The following is a 25,951-nucleotide window of genomic DNA, read 5'->3' as shown; positions in this document are numbered from 1 at the left end:
GATAAAGGGTATGGTCAGTGCACTAACCTCTTTGGAGCTTCACTTCTAAGCTTGGTAAACCTCATTTTTTTCTTCTTCTAATTGCTTCCCTAAGCTTGCTCTAGTGGTAATGATAAGTTTTTGTGAAGGGAAGATGGGCTTTTGAGGTGATTTGGTAGGTGAGATGAAGCTTGGGTGAAGTTTGTTAATGGTGGAAGGGAGGGAGAGGGTGTGTTACGACTAGAATGAGGAAGAAGTGAGCAGAATTCCTTTTGATTTTTTAGCCCATTTAACTCCTTTAATTGGGTTTATAATGAGATGTCAAAATGTGATTGGGTGGGAGTGCTTTAGTAACATCTTGTGATGTCATAATTCTCAATTTCTTTCATTTTTCTTTCCTTTTCTTTTCTACTCATTTTCAATTAAATTTTTAGCAATATTTATTTATATTTTATGCCATAATAATTATTTAATTAACCGGAAAAGTTAGCCAAAATCATCTCTGAAGACGAAATGACAAAAATGCCCTCTATTTGGCTTAACAGACTAAAATTGTCTGTACCGATTGAAAAAAATTTTTTAACATTTTCTTGCCATTCTAATACTATAGAAACCTCAATGACTCTTCTCTAGAGTCTCAAAAATTATTTTATTAATTTTTCCCGAGTTTAGGGCTCCTAGCTGCGAAGACCGCAACTTCTCACTGGGTTACCCATCGCTAGGGCACTGGCTCATTTAACTTGGTTGTATTTTATTTTTAAAATTTTTCCTAAATTTTTCTTATTAATATTTAAGTTAATTATAGTTCCTCACTTTAGTTTAAATATTTTTTCCAGGCGTTCTAGCTGTCCAAACCAACACCGATGATCGAAATAGTAGAATGTGCAGAACTGCTACAGTGAGGGTGTTACAATTCTTCCCCTCTAACAAAAATTTCATCCTCGAAATTTACCTGACATAAGCAATCGACGAACTGCTGCCTCCTTACTTCTACACCTTTCCGTGTTATGATACTTCACTTTCTCCTTAGTCTCAATCCTATTCTCAAACAGTTATGTACTCATCCTTTTTCATCTTAAATACAGTCTCCTTCTCATCTCCATTCTCTATGTCATTGTCTCTTCACTCTCTTATTCCATACCTTAACCTAAAATAAATGGGAAATACATATCTGCAATAGTGTGACCTCGACTCTTATGAATGAAATGCATTATATGCAGTCTATCTAGGTCCAGAAACGCCTAAACCGCGCTCTGATACCAATAAATGTAATACCACTCACCTGACTACAGTTTAGCTAAGCGAGGTGTTCAACATTCGATGCCGGAGCACCCTATCCTATCTTACATTATTCCTTTAATAACTTGATCTCACTATATTTTAATATCAATTATTTTTCTACGGAGAAACCAGCAGAGTTTTCTCTATTTTATTTTCAGTTGATGTATTTCACTATTCACCTGCTTGAAATTTTCAATAATATTTTACAATAAAAATATCTTTCATGCTCATCATATTCATCTCACATTCAATTCTTGTAATTCACATACTCAATTCATATGTAAACATTCTCAAATTACATAAGCAAAATTTTTAAATTTTCTTAATTTACATAATTTACAAAATAATTACATAATTTTATAATTTAAAAGATCTACAAATTAATTACAGTTCCATAATCTATATTTCAACATATAATTCATAGTTTGCATAACAAATAATAATTAATTATAATATACAAAATACATAATATGATCTATATGAGCCCTATCTACATGCATTGCTGAGGAGGTGACAACCTTGAACACTCTGCAGATCAGACTCCAAAATCTCTGTTTAGTATTCGCTGGACTTTAACTTCAGTACCTACGCGAGGAAACAAATCCATCGCGCTAAGCATTGCTGCTTAGTGGTGCAATAACATAACAAGGAAATAATATAAGAAGTAAAAATAATTGGAGCATATTTTCTATACTCAAGAATTTTACTAGGTTCATAAGAAATTTTCCATATAATATATCTTTCATCATTTATGTTGCTCTCTAGAATTACTTCTTTTATAAGTTTATAATAATCATTTATATAATGTACAAATAAATCAAAAATTTATACTTATACTTATATTCTTATGAATGCCACATTTGTAATGTTATTTAAGTTATAATTCTTTTACTAGTCTTTTTTTCACTTCCTTGATACTTTCTAAGTTGTTTACAATCATTTCGTAATATTTAAAATTTTTAGAACTAGTTTAATTTACTTCAAATCATTCTAAGAAATAAATTTTTTTGAGCTAAACTAATTTATTTCAGAACTTCTTACTCATTTATTTGCTTTCTAGCATTTCTAATTGCTAATGTTTATAACTTATTTTAATAAATTAGAGTGCCCAAGTAATCTATGACAGGCTGACTAAACTGGAAAACGGATCGTTGGCATTGGACACCGCGGTGCCTCCGGCCGTCATACCATGGGACGCAGAACGTCAACCACGTATGCAGTCAGTATGGCTAAAAAGCCATCATAACACATAATCGGGCATTAAGCCATGAGTGCGGGCATAAAGCCATGATTGCGGGCATAAAGCCATGAATACGGGCATAAAGCCATGAATACAAGCATAATGCCTTTTGCAGTACTGCTAATACAATACCCTATTGGCATGCCAAACTATCCAATCTGACACAGATGTCTAGGCAATATAATGGCACATAATATCATTAAATATTAATATATTGTGTTTTATGACTTCATTATTTCATAATAATTTTCAATTATAATGTATACATTCATTTGATCATATATATGATCACAATTCACATCAATTATCCCTTTATATCATTGTACTCAAAGTATTTTTCCTTTCTACAATAATGAGAACTAATGTCTCATTCATATATTAATATGGTTCATTTATTCATTCATTATGTTATTCATATTGATCACAATTCAAAACAATGGTTCACATGTACCATTGTATTCAAAACATTATTTCTTTGTCATTTATATATTTTATGAATTCTATTTGTGATGGGCATATAAGCCCTAACTACCTTTTCACATCAATTAGGCTAACTACCTTTTCACATCAACTAGGTGACTTACTTTTCATGTTTCAAGCAATCCATGAACATTTCATGGATTTCAAATTTATGGCCTTAATTTCCCTTTAACAATATAGTTCTTACACTTTGTGTCTTTATATTACTATTCACATTACTATTCACTCAAATTGTTAACTTTTTAATACATAATGAATTTATTGAACCTAAGTTCACCAAGATACCATATTTTGCATTTTATTTTTGTTGGTATTGATTTCCAATACCATTTCATAGCTTATCTTATGTTATTCAAAATTTTTAGATTTCATACTCTAGGTTTACTGTTCCATTGGTCATTTGTACAGTAGGAATTTGACAAAATTGTCTCCATGAAAGTTGTTCCTTATTATGTCTAGTTATATTTCTTTTTTTTTTTAATGACTCCATTTGGAGTTTTGTAGCTCAAGTTATGGTCATTTTACCATAATTGGCCGGATTGACCTGTACCCAGAATTTCTGGGCAATTTGGTTCTGGCAGATTTGGTGACTTAAGTTTGGTTGGCAATTTGACTAGGTTATGATCAGAATTTGGATTTGTATTCTGCATGAAAGTTGTAGGACTATGTCTCAGCTTTCTGCTGGTAAAATTTCAGGTCAATTGGACTTCGCTACACTGAGTTATAACTAAATGAATAAACATTGTTTATTTGGTCATTTTGCACAGGCAGAATGCAAGTCACCCAGACGAGGGAAATTTTTAGGTCAACTTGGTTTGGTTTTCTAAGCAGGATTTCTTCACCAAAATTGTGCCATTATGTGTCTAGTTTCATGTCCAATTAGCCTTGCACCAATTGAACCTATACAACTCCATTTATGGCTCAAACAATACATTGGACTCAAAGGTCTGAATTTCCTACATAAGAATCAACACTTCCAAATTCAATTCTCCCAACTCCACAAACTTCATTTCACATATTTGGCACTTCTAATGGTCATTAAATCATCTCAACATCATCAAATTCTAAGCAATAATACAAAAACTACATTAGGTCAAAACCCTAACTTATAATTTTAATCTCAATCATACATCCATGCAATTTGATTTCTAATGCCTTAAACTTCATTAATCATCTTTACTAACTAAAACAAAATCATCAAAACCATCAAATTCATTTACTTCCTAGGGCTACCACAAATTAAAACTTCAACATATTCCAAGTTTTCTTTTCTTTTCATGCCATTTCAACTTAATCAAGCATGTTTTTCATGCTTAGGAAAGATAAAGGGTATGGTTAGTGCACTAACCTCTTTAGAGCTTCACTTCTAAGCTTGGTAAATCTCATTTTTTTCTTCTTCTAATTGCTGCCCTAAGGTTGCTCTAGTGGTAATGACAAGTTTTTGTGAAGGAAGATGAGCTTTTGAGGTGATTTGGTAGGTGAGATGAAGCTTGGGTGAAGTTTGTTAATGGTGGAAAGGACGGAGAGGGTGTGTTACGGCTGGAATGAGGAAGAAGTGATTAGAATTCCTTTTGATTTTTCAGCCCATTTAACTCCTTTAATTGGGTTTATAATGAGGTGTCAAAATGTGATTGGGTGGGAGTGCTTTAGTTACATCATGTGATGTCATAATTCTCAATTTCTTTCATTTTTCTTTGCTTTTCTTTTCTACTCATTTTCAATTAAATTTTTAGCAATATTTATTCATATTTTATGTCATAATAATTATTTACTTAACTGGACAAGTTGGCAAAAAATCATCTCTGAAGACAAAATGATAAAAATGCCCTCCATTTGGCTTAACAGACTAAAATTGTCTGTACCAATTGAAAAAATTTTGTAAACCTTTTCTTGGCATTCTAATGCCTTAGAAACCTTGATGACTCTTCTCTGGAGTCCCAAAAATTATTTTATGAATTTTCCCCTGGGTTTAGGGCTCCTAGCGGCAAATACCATAACTTCTCACTGGGTTATCCATCGCTAGGGCACCGGCTCATTTAACTTGGTTGTATTTTATTTTTAAAAATTTTCCTAAATTTTTCTTATTAATATTTAAGTTAATTATAGTTCCTCACTTTAGTTTTAATATTTTTTCCAGGCATTCTAGCTGTGCAGACCGACACCAGTCACCAGAATAGTAGAATGTGCAGAATTGCTACAGTGAGGGTGTTACACCTGATCTGAGATCTATTTTGGAGAATACATCGGCTCCCTTCAGTTAATCAAATAGATCATCTATCCGTGGTAAAGGATATTTATTTTTCACAGTCACCTTATTCAGCTGTTGGTAATCTGTCACACTCTGCTCCCCCGTAATATGTAACATAATCCCGTAGTACACCTAATGAATTACCATACTTCACCTACCGATAACCCATTAGATATACTACAAGGGATTTTAAAACAATTTTCGTGAAATTTAAATCATCGATTAAAATCTGGTGTTATAAAATTTTTTCAAAATTTTAGCAAAGTGCTGGCTGTATTTTGAGAAAATAGTTCTTCAAACCTAAAAAAGAAAACACTCCCAATATGTTTTCTCAAATACAACTCCAATAAACTTCATCTCAACTCCCAATTCAATCTCAATAATCAAATCAATTCATTTTCAAACCAACCTCATCATAAAAGAAACATTTCATTGATTACAAAACTCAAAAATTAATATTACAAAATTATACAGGTAAAAGAAATCTCAAATTTATATTCCAATGATTTGTATTTAATTACATACCAAAATATTTTACAAGAGTTTTATACAACTGCTCAAATAATTTACATACATATTATTACATGCATACATCAAAACCTATGTACATGGGTATACCTATGATATACCTAGAGCTGATCTGAATGTGTCTTCAAAGAAGCTTACTCAATTGCTCTATGCTCTTTTCACCTGTGACAGCATACAAAACTATCGCTGAGTGGTGAACTCAGTGGTGCACAACTATAATTTAAAACATAGTACAATATACATTGACAAAATTTACAGCAAATAATTTAGAAATTTGAATACTCATCAAATTCCAAAACTCAAAATATTCATTGCCAATAATATAAATCATTTGTATAAAATGACTTTGATCGCGAAATTCAATTTATCAAATCATAACTAACCATTTAAGGCAATTCCAACAAAATCAATTATACATGAATCATAATTGAAATCACAATTCTTTACTATTGAAAAACCATTCTTTATCTCAAAAACCATTCTTTATCTCAACAACCATTCTTTATCTCAAAAACCATTCTTTATCTCAAAAGCCATTCTTTATCTCAAAAACCATTCTTTATTTCACTAACTATGCAACACTAATCCAAAAGGGCTATCTTCAGGGTGATTCTAACTCCCTATGCTCAGGGAGGTCGAATCAGATTCTAACTCCCTATGGTCGGGGAGGTCAAATCATCGTGCACAGTACACATCGCAATAATGAATCTTCTGAAAGAGCCATAACATAAAACTTAAATCTAACCTCTAATAAAAGGAGAATCTAAGCCTGTGCACATAACATGGTAATCAAAACACAACTAACTCCATTGTCTTCTCAACAAATGAGAGAGACGGGTAATAACCTAGTCAAGCATCTACAGTGAGATATAAAACAATATCACAATCCTTTTAATGAGTATAAATCACAATATAATTTGATTCAAAGTCAATTCCAATATATAATAATTTTTATGCTCATCACAATTCAAATGATAAATTTGCATTTTTCCATGCAAATTGCCCATCACAATTCAAAACATGTTCTATTACTATTTTTCAAAACATAATTTATTCAATCCACAACAATGCTTAATACTTGTGGAAATACCATTTCACAAAGCTAAATTCATACATACTATAACAATTTCAATAATCATTGAATTAAATCCAATGCTTGTTAAACATAATATATAAGAAAAAAATGTCATTTAATCATATGAAATATTCATAACAAAATCAGTTAAAAACTAGTTGTGCACAAACCTGATTTAAATCGCTCCTAGGCCTTGACCCAATGTTCTTTATGCTTCTCAATATCCTTATCAACAGAAACAAACAATTTAAAGTATTTCAGTACTCAATGAATTTGTTTCCAGCCATAAAATCCAATATCTAAATTTTCTTGGTACTATTCTCTTTAATTCATTTCATTAGTCAACTTATAATGTTGACCCTTGATGCACTCTAAGTGAGTCAATTCCAATGTTACCAATATGCCACATTTTAGAGCCCTTTAGTGTTGGTATATGTTATCAATTTTATTTCCAAGTGTATTACATTTTATTGCAATTTACTGGATTTCGGTATACTATTTTCACCTAGCTGGATGACCTAGTTCCCTCGGTTTTTGGGTTTTGGTCCAGGCTACAAACTTGTAGGTTTATGTCTTATTGCTCGCGGGGCAAAATTTCAGATCATTCTGAGTTGTGTAGACCAAGATATGGTCAATTTACCAATACTGAACAGAATGCACTAGAATGGTAGGCTTAGGTCATTTTGGTTCGGCCAGTTTTGGTACCAGAACTTGTGCAAGCTATTTGGCTTAGTTCTGGCCATTTCTGGGCTTTGGTGTCCTCATAAGAATTATAGATCTATGTCTAAACTATTCATGGTAAAAATTTCAGGTCAATTGGCCTGTTTTGAGTGAGTTATGGTCAAAACACTAACTGCTGCCCAAATGGTCAATTTTTTTGGCTTTCAATTCACTAATTCGAATTTAGTCATTTTTCAAGTCACTTTCTGGACATAATTTGTTACACCTTACCCCTCTGTAAGGCATAACATGATCCCATAGAATACCTAATGAACTACCAAACTTCTCCTGCCGATAACTCATTAAGTACCCTACAAGGGATTTTAAAAAAATTTTCTTACTTTTGATAAGTGGTGAGCATTTTCTAATAAGTGTTAAATCATTTAATTAAAGTTGAAAATCTGTTAAAATTTTTGGTCCATTTTATTTTTTCGTAAATTTTATAAAAATTTGGTAAAGTTCCGTTTATATTTTGAAAAAATAGTTCTTCCAATACCTGTAAAAAACACTTCCAATAAATTTTCTCAACCACTACTTCAATTTCACAATCAATTTCAACTAATTTCTCAAGTCTCAAAATTCAACAGTCAACATTTCTCAATTTCCGAAATTCAATAATCATTAAAATAATATCTATCAATCTCATTCAAATTAAAATAAAATATTTCCATTCATTAAAGATAAACAATCTATATATACATTATACTAAAATCTACATTAGGAAACCCAAACTAAATTATATTACAACTTTATACAAACTTTGTACAGACTGCTCAAGACCAAGTACATGTCCATACAATTAGGAGCAATACATACAGCAAAATAAATATTTACATTCAGGGTATAAATTATACCCGATATAACTTCAAGCAAGTAGGTCCTCAATCCTTAGCAGCTCAGTCTGCTACTCCTCTAGTCTCTAAATCTGCGACAGCAATAACAGCCATCGCTCAGTACTAGGACTCAGTGGTGCACAACATACTAAAAGAATCTTTATGCAGAATTTAAATTATATTTATTCAAAAATTGAACTGAACATGAGAATTAAGTATAAAACATGAATTGTGAGATTTTGATCTAAACAATTTCATTTCAAGAATCAAAACACATTTTACAAAACCCACAGTTAGATAATGCCATTCGAAACAAATATAATCTCAATAGCCAGAGGCTAAGGAGAAGTCACATCGCAAGGCTAGCTAGCTCAAATATATGGATATCCATTCAAATCCTCTTCTACTGGCACACCTCAACACTTCTCCAGAGAAGGAATCAAAATTCGAAACTAATTACCCCCACTAGTCATGCTAGTGAGGTGTTCAAATATATGGTCATGACACTGTGGTTTCAAAACTTATCTTAACAATTTGCTAAACATTGCTATTTCAAATATACACAATAAATTTCACAGTTTAAATCAAAACATCATAAAAAATGTCACAAATAAAATTTCAACAATTCAAAGCAAAAGTAAAATACATATTTCATTCACTTTAACAATGAATTTTAAAGCATAGTGATGTTGTGCACAAACCTCAAGCGAGTCACCTCTTGGCCTTGACTCGGTTCCTCGGGTTCTTTCCCGGTATTCTTTTCAACTGAAACACACAATTTTACAATGTTTCAGTACCATAACTTAGCATAAATCCAAAAATAAATTTAACTTCACTTTTACTTAGCTCTAATGTGCTAAACTTGGCATTCTTTAAATTTTTGTGTTTCGGGTTACTATTTACTACACTATTCAAGTCAAATTGTTGACTTTCTAAGGCTTAATAGGTATGGGAATTCCAACTTCACTCACATACCACATTTTAGTCACTAAATTTGTTGGTTTTGGTTGTTTATTCAAATTCTAAATCTTTTAGGTAAATTTGATAATTTTCAATTTTGGAGTCTAAGGTTGCAATGTTCCATTGGTCATCTTACAGTTAGAATTTGGCAAAACTTTCTTCATAGAAAATGTTCCCTATTGCCTTAAGTTTATTCTCCTTATTGAATCACTCCAATTGGAGTTTTTTAGATCAAGTTATAGCCATTTGAACCATAGCTGCTGGATTGGACTCAACCCAAAATTCTGGGCAATTTTTGGTTCTAGCAGTTTTAGGTCACCAACTTTGGGTGGCCAAGTGACTTGGTTAATGGCCTAATTTGTATTTGTGTTCTTCATGAAAGTTTTAGTTCTATACCTCAACTGTCCACTGGTAAAAGTTCGGGTTATTTAGACCTACCTAGCTCAAGTTATGGTCAAATGAACAAACACTATTCATTTTGTCAGTTTGTACAGGGCGGACTGAGATTTTCCGAGTTTGGTCAATTTTTTCACTAGGTTTTGGTTACTTTTTCGGCATACTTCCTGAATCAAAATTTTGTCATATAATGTCTATTTTCATTCTCAATTGGTCTCATACAAATTTCACTTGTAAAATTTCATTTTTGGTCCTTTAAAGGTAACTTGGTCATGCTGCCAGTTAGGTCACAATTGACCATTTATCTCCTTAAACTAGGTCAAGGACATCATTTACAAATTTCTTACATTTTTGTCTCTAAACCCTAATGTCCAAAACCCTAATTCACAATAATTATTGCATTTAACCAATTCAATGCTTTTAACTATAATCATTCAACTAATGGAGGTCCATAAACTCAATCAAAACCATCAAACCATGCAAATATACTCCCATACACCTGCTGGGTGAAATTTAGTTTGGTCCTCCCCACATGTTTTTATGTCATTTCATTAGTTTCTAAGTTCATTTAAGTAACTAAACATGCATTTAAAGTAGGAAATTGAAAGTTAGCATACTAACCTTTCTTAGAACTTCAAATCTCTATCTTTTGTTCTTCTTTGTTCTTTCAATCTTCTTCTTAGGTTGAGATAACAATCTCTAATGAGGTTTTTTTGGGAGCTATTAAGGTTTAGTGAAGATATTTAAGCTTGAGTGCAAGCATTAATGGAGGTCTAACCATGGAGATGTGAGGGAGAGAGTAAGGGCGGAAAGGGATAAGGAAGAAGACCAAATAATTTTTTTTTTCTTTTCTTTTAAGTATTTTGTCTTATGGAAGACAAAAAAAAATCACTTTAGTTAATTTATTAATTATAGGATTTATGGCATCATGCATGATATCATGCATGATGTCACCTCTTTTCACTTTTTCATTTTCTTTCTTTTTTTATTTTTTTACTAGTTCTTTAATTTAATTCTCGATTCCAAAATTTTCTTTTCTCTGATATTATTTGACAATTAGGTCAGCAGTTAGTTCTCGGGGTCAATTGACCAAATTGCCCCTCGCCGGTTCAACCCGGTTTGCAAATAATTCAATATTTCTTCTGGCTTCCTGAACTAATTATTTGACTGGCTTAACAGTTCTTTTTCGTGATTTTCTCTTTTCCACTATGTTTGTAAGGGTCCTAAGGACTGCAGTGTCACATTTTACGGTTTGAAATTTGACTTTAAATTGACTTCGTAGTCGTTCTTGAGAAGGTCACCCATCGCTTTGACTCTCGATTCGTTTAACTTCTTATGTTCTGTTTTTCTTATTTATACATAACCAATTGGAAATTACTAATTATTTGTATTTATAGCTTATCTAGTTGTCTTATGTGTGGTTCTAATCCCCTTAATTGTTCGGACCAACTCTGGTCACTAGAATAGTGAAATATACTAGGCTATACAAATAGGGGTGTTACAATTCTTCCCCCCTTAAATAAATTTCGTCTTGAAATTTTACTTGTATCAATCTTTGAACAGCTGTGGATGCTGTCTCCTCATGTCATCCTCTCATTCCCAAGTAGGCTCCTGGCCCGAATGATGGTTTCACAGCATTTTTACTAACAGTATCTGCTTGTTTCGTAGCTGCTTCACCTCATAAGCCAAAATCTCTATGGGTTCTTCCTCATATGTGAGGTCTAGATTCACTTCAATTTCCTCTACTGGTAGCACATGAGATGGGTCTGATCGATACCTCCTCAACATAGACACATGGAAGACATTATGTATCTTCTCCAACTCTGGAGGTAGTGCCAAATGATATGCCAAAGGACCCACTCTTTCCAGAACCTCATATGGCCCAATGAAACGAGGACTCAGTTTCCCCTTTTTGCCGAATCTCATAATTCTCTTCCAAGGAGAAACCTTAAGGAATACTTTCTCACCCACTGCAAACTCAATATCTCTTCTCTTCAGATTGATGTAGGACTTCTGACAGTCTGATGTAGTCTTAAGTCGATCTCTGATCACCCTGATTTTCCCTTCGATTTGCTAAACAATGTCGGGTCCAATCATCTTTCTTTCACCCACGTCATCCCAACACAATGGGGTTCTACATTTTCTGCCATACAAAGCTTCGTATGGAGGAATCCCAATGCTTGATTGATAGCTGTTATTATAAGCAAACTCAATCAAAGGCAAGTGTGTGTCCCAACTGCCCTCAAACTCAATCACACAAGCTCGTAGCATGTTCTCCAAGATCTGAATCACCCTCTCGGTGGCCATGCATGCGTGGGTGGAATACAAGATCTTGAAGTTCAATCTAGTTCCTAGGGCTCTCTGAAGACTACCCCAGAATCTAGAAGTGAACCTAGGATCTCTGTCTGATACAATGGATACTGGCACTCCATGCAGTCTCACAATCTCATCAATGTACAACTTCGCCAATCGTTCTAAACTGTAGTCCATCCAAACTGGCAGAAAATGAGCAGACTTGGTTAATCTGTCAACAATGACCCAAACTACATCATGACTTTTCTGTGTCCTCAGAAGTCCCATTACAAAATCCATTATTATTCTTTTCCATTTCCATTCTGGTACTGGTAGTGGTTGTAACAACCCAGCGGGTACTTGATGCTTTACCTTCACTTGCTGATAAGTTAGGCATTTAGATACAAACTCTGCCACATCTCTTTTCATACACATCCACCAGTAATGCTCCTTTAGCCCTCTATACATTTTTGTGCCATCAGGGTGCATGGCAACAGGAGATTCATGTGCTTCCTTCAAAATGATCTGCCTCAAATCAACATCATTAGGAACACATATTCTGCCCTGGTGTAGCAGTAGACCATCATCTCTTATTAAGAATTCTAGTTTCTTGCCCTGCCGGACTTCTTCCAACAGCTTCTGATACCTTTCATCATTCTGAGCAACCATTTTGATCTGATCAATCAACACTGGCTGTACATGCCATGCAACTACTGTCTACTCGTCATCATTAATCTCTAAGCTGGCATGCAGTGATCTTAACTCATGTACCATAGACAAAGGAGTGACCCGTAAACTTGCCATAGTCATGCGACTTAAGGTGTCAGCCACAACATTAGCTTTCCCTGGCTGATAGTCTATCAGACAATCATATTCTTTTATTAACTCTAACCATCTCCTCTGTCTCAAATTCAGCTCTTTCTGGGTGCCCAAATACTTAAAACTCTTATGATCTGTGTAGATGTAACACTTTTCCCCATACAAATAGTGTCTCCAGATCTTAAGAGCAAACACAATAGTTGCAAGCTCTAAATCATGTCTTGGATAATTCCTGTCATGCGGTTTTAGCTGGCGTGATGCATAGGCAATGACATTTCGTTCTTGCATCAGTACACAGCCTAAACAATGTGAGAAGCATAACTATAAATTGTGTATTCTTTACCCGGGGTAGGTAAAGTTAGGATTGGAGCTTCAGTCAAACATTTCTTCAATTCATCAAAACTCTGTTGGCATTTATCCGTCCACTGAAATTTCACATCTTTTCTAAGCAGCTTGGTCAATGGAGATGCCAACATGGAAAATCCCTTCACAAATCTATGGTAGTATCCAGCTAAACCCAGAAAACTATGAATCTTTGTGATATTTCTAGGTGGCCTCCAATTAAGGACAGCTTCAATCTTACTTGGATCTACCTTGATGCCCTCTTCTGATACTACATGCCCTAAGAAAGATATTTTTTTTTTAGCCAAAATTCACATTTCGACAATTTGGCATATAGCTATTTCTCCCTCAAAGTCTGCAGCACAATCCATAGATGTCTATCATGCTCTTCTGCATTCCTCAAATAGACCAATATACCATCAATAAATACCACAACAAACATATTAAGGTATGGTCTGAAGATAGTATTCATCAGATCCATAAAAGCAGCCGAAGCATTAGTTAACCCGAATGGCATGACCAAGAACTCATAATGGCCATAGCGGGTTCTGAAGGCAGTTTTAGCAATACTCTGCTCTTGTACTTTCAACTGATAATAACTTGATCTCAGGGCAATTTTGGAGAACACAGCTGCACCCCTCAACTGATCAAACAAGTCATCAATGCAGGGCAATGGATATCTATTCTTTATTGTCACCTTATTCAACTACCGATAATCAATACACAAGCGGATAGTGCCATCCTTCTTCTTTACAAACAACACTGGCGCTCCCAAGGTGACACACTAGGGCGGATAAAGCCCTTGTCAAGCAGCTCTTGCAACTACTCTTTCAACTCTTTCAATTCTGCTAGTGCCATTCTATATGGCATTATGGAGATTGGGTCCACACTAGGCATAACATCAATCTCAAACTACACCTCTCTTTCTGGAGGTAATCCTGGCAATTCATCAGGAAATACATCTGGAAAGTCACATACAGTAGGGATGTCTCTTAATGCTGGACTCTCCACTTGGGTGTCTATCACATGTGCCAAATATGCTTCACACCCCTTTCTGATCATTTTTCTGGCTAGTGTAGCCGAAATGATGTTTGATGGCAGTAAATGCCTCTCCCCATGTATTACCACATCACCGTACAGAGGGAGACCAAAAGTGACTATCTTCAGTCTACAATCAATCATGGCGTGATGCCTAGCTAACCAATCCATGCCCAAGATGATATCATACTTTCTGAAGGGCATTTTAATCAAATCTGACAGGAAAACATGTCCTTGGATCACCAAAGCACAGTCTCTATAGATTCTGTTGACCCAAACCTCTTGTCCTAATGGACTAGTTACTAGAACTTCAAAACCCATTTGCACACATGGAACAGCAAGTGAACTGACTATGCTAGCATTAACATATGAATGGGTTGAACTCAGATCAAACAATACAAATACTTCTTGATCAGAGATAGAGAATGTACCAGCTACCACATCGAAAGTCTCAGCCTCTTCTCGCTGTCTCATCGTGTAGACTCTGGCTGAAGCACTTCCTTGTGCTGACTGACCAACTGTACCCTGACTGCCTGAAGCAGTGCCTCTACCTCTGCCTCTTCCTCTACCAACTGATTGTGAACCTCTAGGAGCAGGACTCTGAATAGAACCCTCGGCAGTAGTAGGAGGTAGACCATATCTCGGAGCACTAGTGTAGTCTTTAGATATATGGCCCTTGCCTCCATAGTTAAAGAAGGCTCCAGTGGCCCAATAGTATTCCCCCCCATGAATCTTGCCATAAGTCTCACAGGGGCGGGCAGAATGTGAACCCCTGCTCGACTGCTGACTAGACCTAGGGGGTCTCTGTCCAGAAAATCTGCCCTACCAAATCTTCCACCTCGACCCCTGCTAGGTCTACTAAATTTCTTCTTCTTTCCAGAGGAACCACCAGAACTCGGCTCTACTAACTTTTCCCCCTTGTCTTTCTCTGATTTCTCAGCTTTCTCTGATTTTTCTTTTATTGGGGTTGCCTCTGATTCAATCCTTTCTAGCTCAAGTGCTTGAGACATGAGTTCTAAAAAATTGTTGTGCCTGAATCCCACTACTTGCATCCTTAAACTGGGCTTCAAACCCATTTCAAATCTCTTGCACCTTGCCTTGCTGGTAGAAAGGAGACTCCCAGCATAATGACTTAAGCGGGAGAACTCCCTCTCATACTCTGCCACTGATCGGTTCCCTTGTTTCAAACTAAAAAATTCTTGCAATTTCTGATCAACATATGCTTCTAGGATGTATTTCTGTCTAAATTCGCTGATGAAGTCATCCTAGGTCAGTACTGGTGATTCAGCTAAGCTGTGGGGGATGGTCTTCCACCAATCATACGCATCCCCTTGCAGTAGCGACACAGAATACTCAAACTTCAATTCATCTTGGCAGTGCAGCTTCTTAAATACTCTGTCCATTCTTTCAAGCCATTGCTCTGCCTCTAAAGGGTCCACTGTACCCTTAAATTTTGCAGCCCCATACTTCAGTAATTTATCATACTGTCTGGCTGGAGGCAGTGGTTATGCCACAGATGTCTGGGGTGGAGTTTGAGCAGGCATACCCCCAACCATTTGTTGAAACATCGCAGCCATCTGCTGTGCAAACTGTGCAGGAAATTGTGGTATTTGTGGGGCTGGTGCTACTGACCCACTGACATTCTGTAAAGCTGGGGCTTCCAATTGTGCCTCAGCTTCAACATACTGCTCAACTGAGTGATCCCCTTCTTCCATTTCAGTCTGAAGTTAAGGTATCTCCTGAACAAGTAACACATGGAGATTCCCTTCGTTAGTTCATATTTATGATGTAATGCACTATATGTAACAAATATGGACATTGAGCAGTTATACTTAACAAATAAAGACATAAATTCACAAGTTAAAACATACTTCAAAAATTTGCTCTGATACCACTAAAACATGTCACACCTGACCCCTCTGTAAGGCATAACATGATCCCGTAGAATACCTTATGAACTACCGAACTTCTCCTACCGATAACTCATTAAGTACCCTACAAGGGATTTTAAAACAATTTTCTTACTTTTGATAAGTGGTGAGCATTTTCTAATAAGTATTGAAACATTTAATTAAAGTTGAAAATCAGTTAAAATTTTTGGTCCATTTTATTTTTCCGCAAATTTTATAAAAATTTTGGCAGATTTCCGTTTATATTTTGAGAAAACAATTTTTTAAATACCTGTAAAAAGCACTTCCAATAAATTTTCTCAACCACTACTTCAATTTCACAATCAATTTCAACCAATTTCTCAAGTCTCAAAATTTAACAGTCAACATTTCTCAATTTCCAAAATTCAATAATCATTAAAATAATATCTATCAATCTCATTCAAATTAAAATAAAATATTTCCATTCATTACAGACAAACAATCTATATATACATCATACTAAAATCTACATTAGGAAACCCAAACTAAATTTTATTACAACTTTATACAAACTTTATACAGATTGCTCAAGACCAATTACATGTCCATACAATTAGGTGCAATACATATAACAAAATAAATATTTACATTCAGGGTATAAATTATACCCGATATAACTTCAAGCAAGTAGGTCCTCAATCCTCAGCAGCTCAGTCTGCTGCTCCTCTAGTCTCTAAATTTGCGATAGCAATAACAGCCATCGCTCAGTACTGGGACTCAGTGGTGCACAACATACTAAAATAATCTTTATGCAGAATTTAAATCATATTTATTCAAAAATTGAACTGAACATGAGAATTAAGTATAAAACATGAATTATGAGATTTTGATCTAAACAATTTCATTTCAAGAATCAAAACACATTTCACAAAACCCACAGTTAGATCATGCCATTCGAAACAAATATAATCTCAATAGCTAGAGGCTAAGGAGAAGTCACATTACAAGGCTAGCTAGCTCAAATATATGGATATCTATTCAAATCCTCTTCTACTGGCACACCTCAACACTTCTCCAGAGAAGGAATCAAAATTCGAAACTAATTACCCCCACTAGTCATGCTAGTGAGGTGTTCAAATATATGGTCTTGACACTCTGGTTTCAAAACTTATATTAACAATTTGCTAAACATTGCTATTTCAAATATACATAATAACTTTCACAGTTTAAATCAAAACATCACAAATAATGTCACAAATAAACTTTTAACAATTCAAAGAAAAAGTAAAATACATATTTCATTCACTTTACAATGAATTTTAAAGCATAGTGATGTTGTGCACAAACCTCAAGCAAGTCGCCTATTGGCCTTGACTCGGTTCCTCGGGTTCTTTTCTGGTACTCTTTTCAACTGAAACACACAAATTTACAGTGTTTCAGTACCATAACTTAGCATAAATCCAAAAATAAATTTAACTTCACTTTTACCTAGCTCTAATGTGCTAAACTTGGCGTTTTTTAAATTTTTGTGTTTCAGGTTACTATTCACTACCCTATTCAAGTCAAATTATTGACTTTCTAAGGCTTAATAGGTATGGGAATTCCAACTTCACCCACATACCACATTTTGGTCACTAAATTTGTTGGTTTTTTTTGTTTATTCAAATTCTAAGTCTTTTAGTTAAATTTGATAATTTTCAGTTTTGGAGTCTAAGGTTGCAATGTTCCATTGGTCATCTTACAGTTAGAATTTGGCAAAACTTTCTTCATAGAAAATGTTCCCTATTGTCTTAAGTTTATTCTCCTTATTGAATCACTCCAATTGGAGTTTTTTAGCTCAAGTTATAGCCATTTGAACCATAGCTGCTGGATTGGACTCAACCCAAAATTCTGGGCAATTTTTGGTTCTGGCAGTTTTAGGTCACCAAATTTTGGGTGGCCAAGTGACTTGGTTAATGGCCTAATTTGTGTTTGTGTTCTTCATGAAAGTTTTAGTTCTATACCTCAACTGTCCACTGGTAAAAGTTCAGGTTATTTAGACCTACCTAGCTCAAGTTATGGTCAAATGAAGAAACACTATTCATTTTGTCAGTTTGTACAGGGCGGACTGAGATTTTCCGAGTTTGGTCAATTTTTTCACTAGGTTTGGGTTACTTTTTCGGCATACTTCCTGAATCAAAATTGTGTCATTTAATGTCTATTTTCATTCTCAATTGGTCGCATACCAATTGGACTTGTAAAATTTCATTTTTGGTCCCTTAAAGGTAGCTTGGTCATGCTGCTGGCAGTATGACCACACTCAATCCGAATTTGCTTTTGATTCAAACACTCCTAACACACCTCATTAGGTCACAATTGACCATTTCTCTCTTTAAAATAGGTCAAGGACATCATTTACAAATTTCTTACATTTTTGTCTCTAAACCCTAATGTCCAAAACCCTAATTCACACTAATTGTTGCATTTAACCAATTCAATGCTTTTAACTATAATCATTCAACTAATAGAGGTCCATAAACTCATTCAAATCCATCAAACCATACAAATATACTCCCATACACCTGCTGGCTGAAATTCAGTTTGGTCCTCCACACATGTTTTTATTTCATTTCATTGGTTTCTAAGTTCATTTAAGTAACTAAACATGCATTTAAAGTAGGAAATTGAAAGTTAGCATGCTAACCTTTCTTAGAACTTCAAATCTCTATCTTTTGTTCTTCTTTCTTCTTTCAATCTTCTTCTTATGTAGAGATAACAAGCTCTAATGAGGTTTTTATGGGAGCTATTAAGGATTAGTGAAGATATTTAAGCTTGAGTGCAAGCATTAATGGAGGTCTAACCATGGAGATGTGAGGGAGAGAGTGAGGGCGGCAAGGGATAAGGAAAAAGACCAAATATTTTTTTTTTCTTTTCTTTTAAGTATTTTGTCTATGGAAGACTAAAAAAAATCACTTTTGTTAATTTATTAATTATAGGATTTATGGCATCATGCATGATGTCACCTCTTTTCACTTTTTTAATTTCTTTCTTTTTTTTTTTCTACTAGTTCTTTAATTTAATTATCGATTCCAAAATTTTCTTTTCTCTGATTTTATTTGACAGTTAGGTCAGGAGTCAGCTCTTGGGGTCAATTGACCAAATTGCCCCTCGCCGGTTCAACCCAGTTTGCAAATAATTCAATATTTCTTTCGGCTCCCTGACCTAATTATTTGACTGGCTTAACAGTTCTTTTTCGTGATTTTCTCTTTTTCACTATGTTCATAAGGGTCCTAAGGACCGTGGCATCATATTTTACAATTTGAAATTTGAGTTTAAATCGACTTCGTAGTCATTCCCGAAAAGGTCACCCATCATTGTGACTCTCGGCTCGTTTAACTTCTTATGTTCTATTTTTCTTATTTATACTTAACTAATTGGAAATTACTAATTATTTGTGTTTATAGCTTATCTAGTTGTCTTAAGTGTGGTTTTAATCCCCTTAATTGTCCGGACTGACTCCGGTCACTAGAATAGTGAAATATACCAGGCTATACAAATAGGGGTGTTACAGAATTTAGGTAAGCTTCCTTCATAAAAGTTGGCATATTTTGTGCCTAGTTTCACCTCCAATTGGTCTCATACCAATTGGAGTCACACACTTAAAGGTTCTAAGCTAAAACATACACTACCCTACTATACATTCTTCATCACTTGTCAATTACACATTCTATACTTACCAAGCTAACTCTTTCATGCCAATTCTTGTTTGTACCATACCATTAACACACTTAACAATACATTTTGGTCATTTTTGACAGCTTGTAACCATTCTCAACATGCACATTATAACTCAGAATTTTCCAAAGTCCATTTACACAATTTAACCACTTGAACATACCCCATTTACATATCCAATTCCAATCTATTATACACATATACATGCTGCCACCATAAACAACATAATTCCATAAACCAAACCATGAAACAACACATTTCAACTACACTTTAAAAGTTGCCGAATTACAAATCTCCTTCAAATTGCTTCCAAGCTTCCAAAACCAAGTGCACTATCACACATACACTTAGTATACATTATCCAAATTATTTCTATACATAAACACTTATACTAATATCTTAAACTACCATTAACAAGTAAAAACAAGTTACAAATAGTGAGTTTCCATGGCTGCCCAAAATGAAGCAACAACATAAATCTCCAATAATTGTTTCAAACCATAACTTAAATTTCTCAATTTCAATCAATTCAATTCCTATTACTTCCCATACATATACCGATATCAAACATCATCTTTAAACTCATCTACATTATTTAAACACATCAAAATCCCATTAATTTCTTGGCTGCCTAAATGAAGGGCTCGCCAAATATACATTAATTTATTCAATTTCTTCATAAATCAACTCACCTAAAGCTCAAAACAATATCTAATGAAAGAAAATGGGGAGATTAAGCACTAACCTTTTTTGAGCTTAACTAAAACCTCACTAAACTTCCTTATTTTTGCTCCCAATATTCTACCCAAGATGTGTACATCACTTTTAATGAAGACACTTATAGGAATCATGAATTGATTATGGAGGAGAGGAAGCTTGCATGTGGGATGGCCATGGAGGACAACGGGAGAGCTTAAATTCGACAAGGCTTTAAAATGGGAAGAAGATGAAGTTTTAATGTAGATTTTATGGTCCTTATGTGGCTGATATAGTCCACTTAGTGCTCCACTAACCTTATTGAATTAATTAAATAATTCAAATTCTCCATAATTGCAATAACGCCCTTTTTTTCCTTAAATTATATTTTATACTTAATTTTATTTTTCATTAAATTTTTACAATTTAATAGTACTTATTTTTAATGGACATTTAGGTCAAAAGTCCACCCTAGGTGTCAAATGACCAAAATGCCCCTCTTCGGGTCAAATTCGGACTTTTTTGGTGCTACCGATTTACTCCTTGTACCGCCGATTACTTAAATTTTCATTTTTGTTTATATTGACTTACTAAATTTTCTTTGACATTTCCAATGTCAATTTGTCACACCTTACCCCTCTGTAAGGCATAACATGATCCCGTACGCTACCTAATGAACTACCAAACTTCACCAAATGATAACTCATTAAGCACCCTACAAGGGATTTTAAAACTATTTTCTTACATTTTGGAAGTGATGAGCATTTTGGTAGGAATTAAAATCATTTATTCAAAGCTTAAATACTAGTAAAAATTTTGTACATTTGTTTTTCTCCGCAAATTTTATAAAAATTTTGGCAGAGTGCCGTCTATATTTGGAGAAAACTGTTCTTCAAAAACCTCTAAAAAGCACTTCTAATAAATTTTTCATAACTTCCAACCTACAAATATTCTCAAGTCAACACATCTCAAATCAATTCCATAACTTAATCCAAAATTTGTCATCTCAAAATTCTCAAAACAAACTATTTCATATCATTTCATCAATATTGTATTCACAAATTAAATTTACAGATATACAATCCAAAAATAAAATTATTATAATTTCTTATACAACTGCTCACTTTACATTGATGCATACAACATCACAATATTTACATCAAAATAACTACAAGGGTATAAAATAATACCTGTACAAAAAGATCAATGGAATCTTCAATATTAATAGCAGCTCACTTTGCTGCTTTTTCCTTGCTCTTATCTGCGACAGCAAAACAAGCTATTGCTGAGTATAAAAATACTCAGTGGTGCACAATAAATACAATACATAAATCATTCATTGCGAAAACACAATTTAAATATTTCTCAATCACATTTCACAAATTATCAAAACTCATAATAACACAATTTAGTCAAATAATTTGAGAAAACAATGTTGCCAATTCATACACAACTTAAGCCATGACACAAAATTTCTGATCAATACCGTGTTGTACACCACGACAAAGCAAACTACAACCCCACTAATCAAAATCAATGAGGTAGGTGGCTAGCTAGCTAATGAGTACTCATCCGATCTACAACCTCAACTGGTAAACTAGAGAGGGAGAAAAGATAACCGATCTCACCCCATAAATGAAGGAGGAATAATAAGATACTGTCATGCTAAGTGTGAATCAAAAATCAACTTCAAACATTTCATTCAAATGATTTGTGAGAAATCCAATAAATTTCCAAAGTCATAATTTCATTCACAATATGGCAACACAATTCATAATTAACTTCAAATTTTCATAAATCACACTAAATCAATTTTTCAATGACAAAAGACTCAAATAAGGTTTATTATGCACAAACCTGACGTAAGTCGCCTCCAGGCCTTGACTCAGTCTCTCAGACCTTCCAAGTCTTTTTCAGCTGAAACACACAGTTTTACAGTGTTTCAGTTCTATAACTTAACATAAATCCAAAAATAAATTTAACTTCACTTTTACCTAGCTCTAATGTGCTAAACTCTACGTTCTTGAAATTTTTGTGTTTCGGGTTACTATTCACTATACTATTCAAGTCAAATTGTTGACTTTCTAAGGTTTAATAGGTATGGGAATTCCAACTTCACCCACATACCACATTTTGGTCACCAAACTTGTTTGTTTTGGTCATTTTCTCAAAACTTCGATCTTTTAGGCAAAATTGCCAAATTTTCAGTTTTGGTGTCTAAGGTTGCACTGTTCCATTAGTCACTTTTTTGTTGGAATTTGACAAAACTTCCTTTATAGAAAATGTTCCCTATTGTCTTAAGTTTATTCTCCTATTTGAATCACTCCAATTGGAGTTTTGTAGCTCAAGTTATATCCAAATTACAGTTACTATTCATGCTACATATTTTAGTTCTGGCAGATTATTGATCCAACTTCGTTCAGAAATTTGATCAAGTTAAGTCCATAATTTGGTCTAACTTTCTTCATATGAAATGTTCTAATATGCCTTAGGCTTCCATCGGCTCAAGAATCACCTAAATGGGAGTTTTCTAGAGAGAGTTATCGCCATTGAAACTTTACTGTTCATATGGTAAATCTGCAGTTCTGCAGATTTAGTGATCTAAATTTGCTCGGTAATTTGAATGGGTTAATGGCATAATTTGGGTTTGTGTTCTTCAAAAAAGTTTTAGGTTTATATCTCATCTAACCACTGGTAAAATTTCAGGTCATTTGGACCTGCCTAGCTCGAGTTATGACTAAATGAACAAATACTGTTCATTTGGTCAGTTTGTACAGGGCAGCCTGCAATTTTCCAACTTCAGTCAATTTGTTCACTAGGTTTTAGTCACTTTTTGGGCATGGTTCCTAAATAAAAATTGTGTCATTTAGTGCCTATTTTCATTTACAATTAGTCTCATACCAATTGGACTTGTAAAATTTCATTTTTGGTCCCTCAAACTTGACTTGGTCATGCTGCAGCAGCATGACCACACTCCCTCCGAATTTGACTTTAATTCCAACACTTCTAACACACTTAATTAGGTCACAAATGACCATTTCTCACTTCACATTAGGTCAAACACACCATTTACAAGTTTCTCACATTTTTTGTCTCTAAACCCTAATGTTCAAACCCTAAGTTTGTCCAATCTTCACAATTCATGTAATCTAAATATACAATTCACATATATAACATCTATTCACCAAGATTTCATGTTTAACATAACTAAATACCATCAAAACCTTAGGGTTCCATGGCTGCCACATTCTTTTTTCCCTTATTTAAGCATGATTTCCTTTATTTCTAATGCAATTTCATCACACATAAACTTAAATTCATGAATTCAATAAGAATCTAAACTTGAAATTGCACTTACCTCAAATTGTAGATTTCCTAATTCTTCAATTCTCCAAGTTTTCTTTTCCTTCTTGCTTCAAAAGTGTTTATCTAGGTCTAGGGGTAAGATTTACTTAAGGACTTTAGGGGAATTTATGGTTAAATTGGGGTGTATGAAGCTTAAATTGGGAGCTTCAATAGAGTTTGAGAGAGAAAGCTAAGGGAGAGAGAAGTGGGCGGCTTGTTTGGGGTAAGGAAGACAATGATTTTTGTTTTTCTTTTCTTTTCTTTTATTTACTTATGGAGGACCCAAAAATTCCAATTAAGTAAATATATTAAGTATCATTTTTTATGGCATCATGCATGAGGTCATGCATGATGTCATCACCTTTTGACTTTTCCATTTTCTTTTTTTTTCTATTTATTTATTTCTATTATTTCTTTAATTTAATTCTCGATTCTGAAATTTTCTTTTCTCTGATTTTATTTGATAGTTAGGTCAGGAGTTAGCTCTCGGGGTCAGTTGACCAAATTGCCCCTCGCCGGTTCATCCCGATTTGCAAATAATTCAGTATTTCTTCCAGCTCCCTGACCTAATTATTTGATTGGCTTAACAGTTCTTTTTCATGATTTTCTCTTTTTCCATTGTGTTTATAATAGTCCTAAGGACCGCAGCGTCACATTTTACGGTTCGAAATTTGAGTTTAAAATGACTTCACAGTCCTTCCCGAGAAGGTCACCCATCGCTGTGACTCTCGGCTCGTTTAACTTCTTATGTTCTGTTTTTCTTATTTATACTTAACTATTTGACAATTATTAATTATTTGTGTTTATGGCTTATCTAGTTTTCTTAAGTGTGGTTCTAATCCCCTTAATTGTCCGGTCCGACTCCGGTCACCGGAACAGTGAAATATACCAGGCTATACAAACGGGGATGTTACAATTCTCCCCCCCTTAAATAAATTTGTCTCGAAATTTTACCTGGTATCAATCTCTGAACAACTGTGGTTGCTATCTCCTCATGTCCTCCTCTCGTTCTCAAGTAGGCCCCTGGCCCGAATGATGGTTCCACAGCACCTTTACCAACGGTATCTGCTTGTTTCGTAGCTGTTTCACCTCATAAGCCAGAATCTCTATGGGTTCTTCCTCATATGTGAGGTCTGGATTCACTTCAATTTCTTCAACTGGTAGTACATGAGATGGGTCTGATCGGTACCTCCTCAACATAGACGCATGGAAGACATTATGTATCTTCTCTAACTCTGGAGGTAGTGCCAACCGATATGCCAAAGGACCCACTCTTTCCAGAACCTCATAAGGCCCAATGAAGCGAGGACTCAGTTTCCCCTTTCTGCCAAATCTCATAATTCTCTTCCAAGCAGAAACCTTGAGGAAAACTTTCTCACCCACTGCATACTCAATATCCCTTCTCTTCAGATCAATGCAGGACTTATGACGGTCTGATGCAGTCTTAAGTCGATCTCTGATCACTCTGATTTTCTCTTCAGTCTGCTGAATAATTTTGGGTCCAATCATCTTTCTTTCACCCATGTCATCCCAACACAACGGTGTTCTACATTTTCTGCCATACAAAGCTTCATATGGAGGCATCCCAATGCTTGATTGGTAGCTGTTGTTATAAGCAAACTCAATCAAAGGCAAGTGTGTATCCCAACTGCCCTCAAACTCAATCACACAAGACAGTAGCATATCCTCCAAGATCTGTATTACCCTCTCAGACTGGCCATCTGTCTGTGGGTGCAATGCAGTACTGAAGTTCAATCTAGTTCCTAGGGCTCTCTGAACTCTACCCTAGATTCTAGAAGTGAACCTAGGATCTCTGTCTGATATAATGGATACTGGCACTCCATGCAGTCTCACAATCTCGTCTATATACAACTTGGCCAATCTCTCTAAACTATAGTCCATCCAAACTGGTAGAAAATGAGCAGACTTAGTCAGTCTGTCGACAATGACCCATACTGCATCATGACACTTCTGTGTCTTTGGAAGTCCCATCACAAAATCCATTGTTATTCTTTCCCATTTCCATTCTTGCACTGGTAGTGGATGTAACAACCCAATGGGTATTTAATGCTCTGCCTTCACTTGTTGACAAGT

This window comes from Hevea brasiliensis, chromosome 7, assembly GCF_030052815.1.
Source record: "Hevea brasiliensis isolate MT/VB/25A 57/8 chromosome 7, ASM3005281v1, whole genome shotgun sequence".
Lineage (NCBI taxonomy): Eukaryota > Viridiplantae > Streptophyta > Magnoliopsida > Malpighiales > Euphorbiaceae > Hevea > Hevea brasiliensis.
This window is presented reverse-complemented; position numbering follows the sequence as displayed.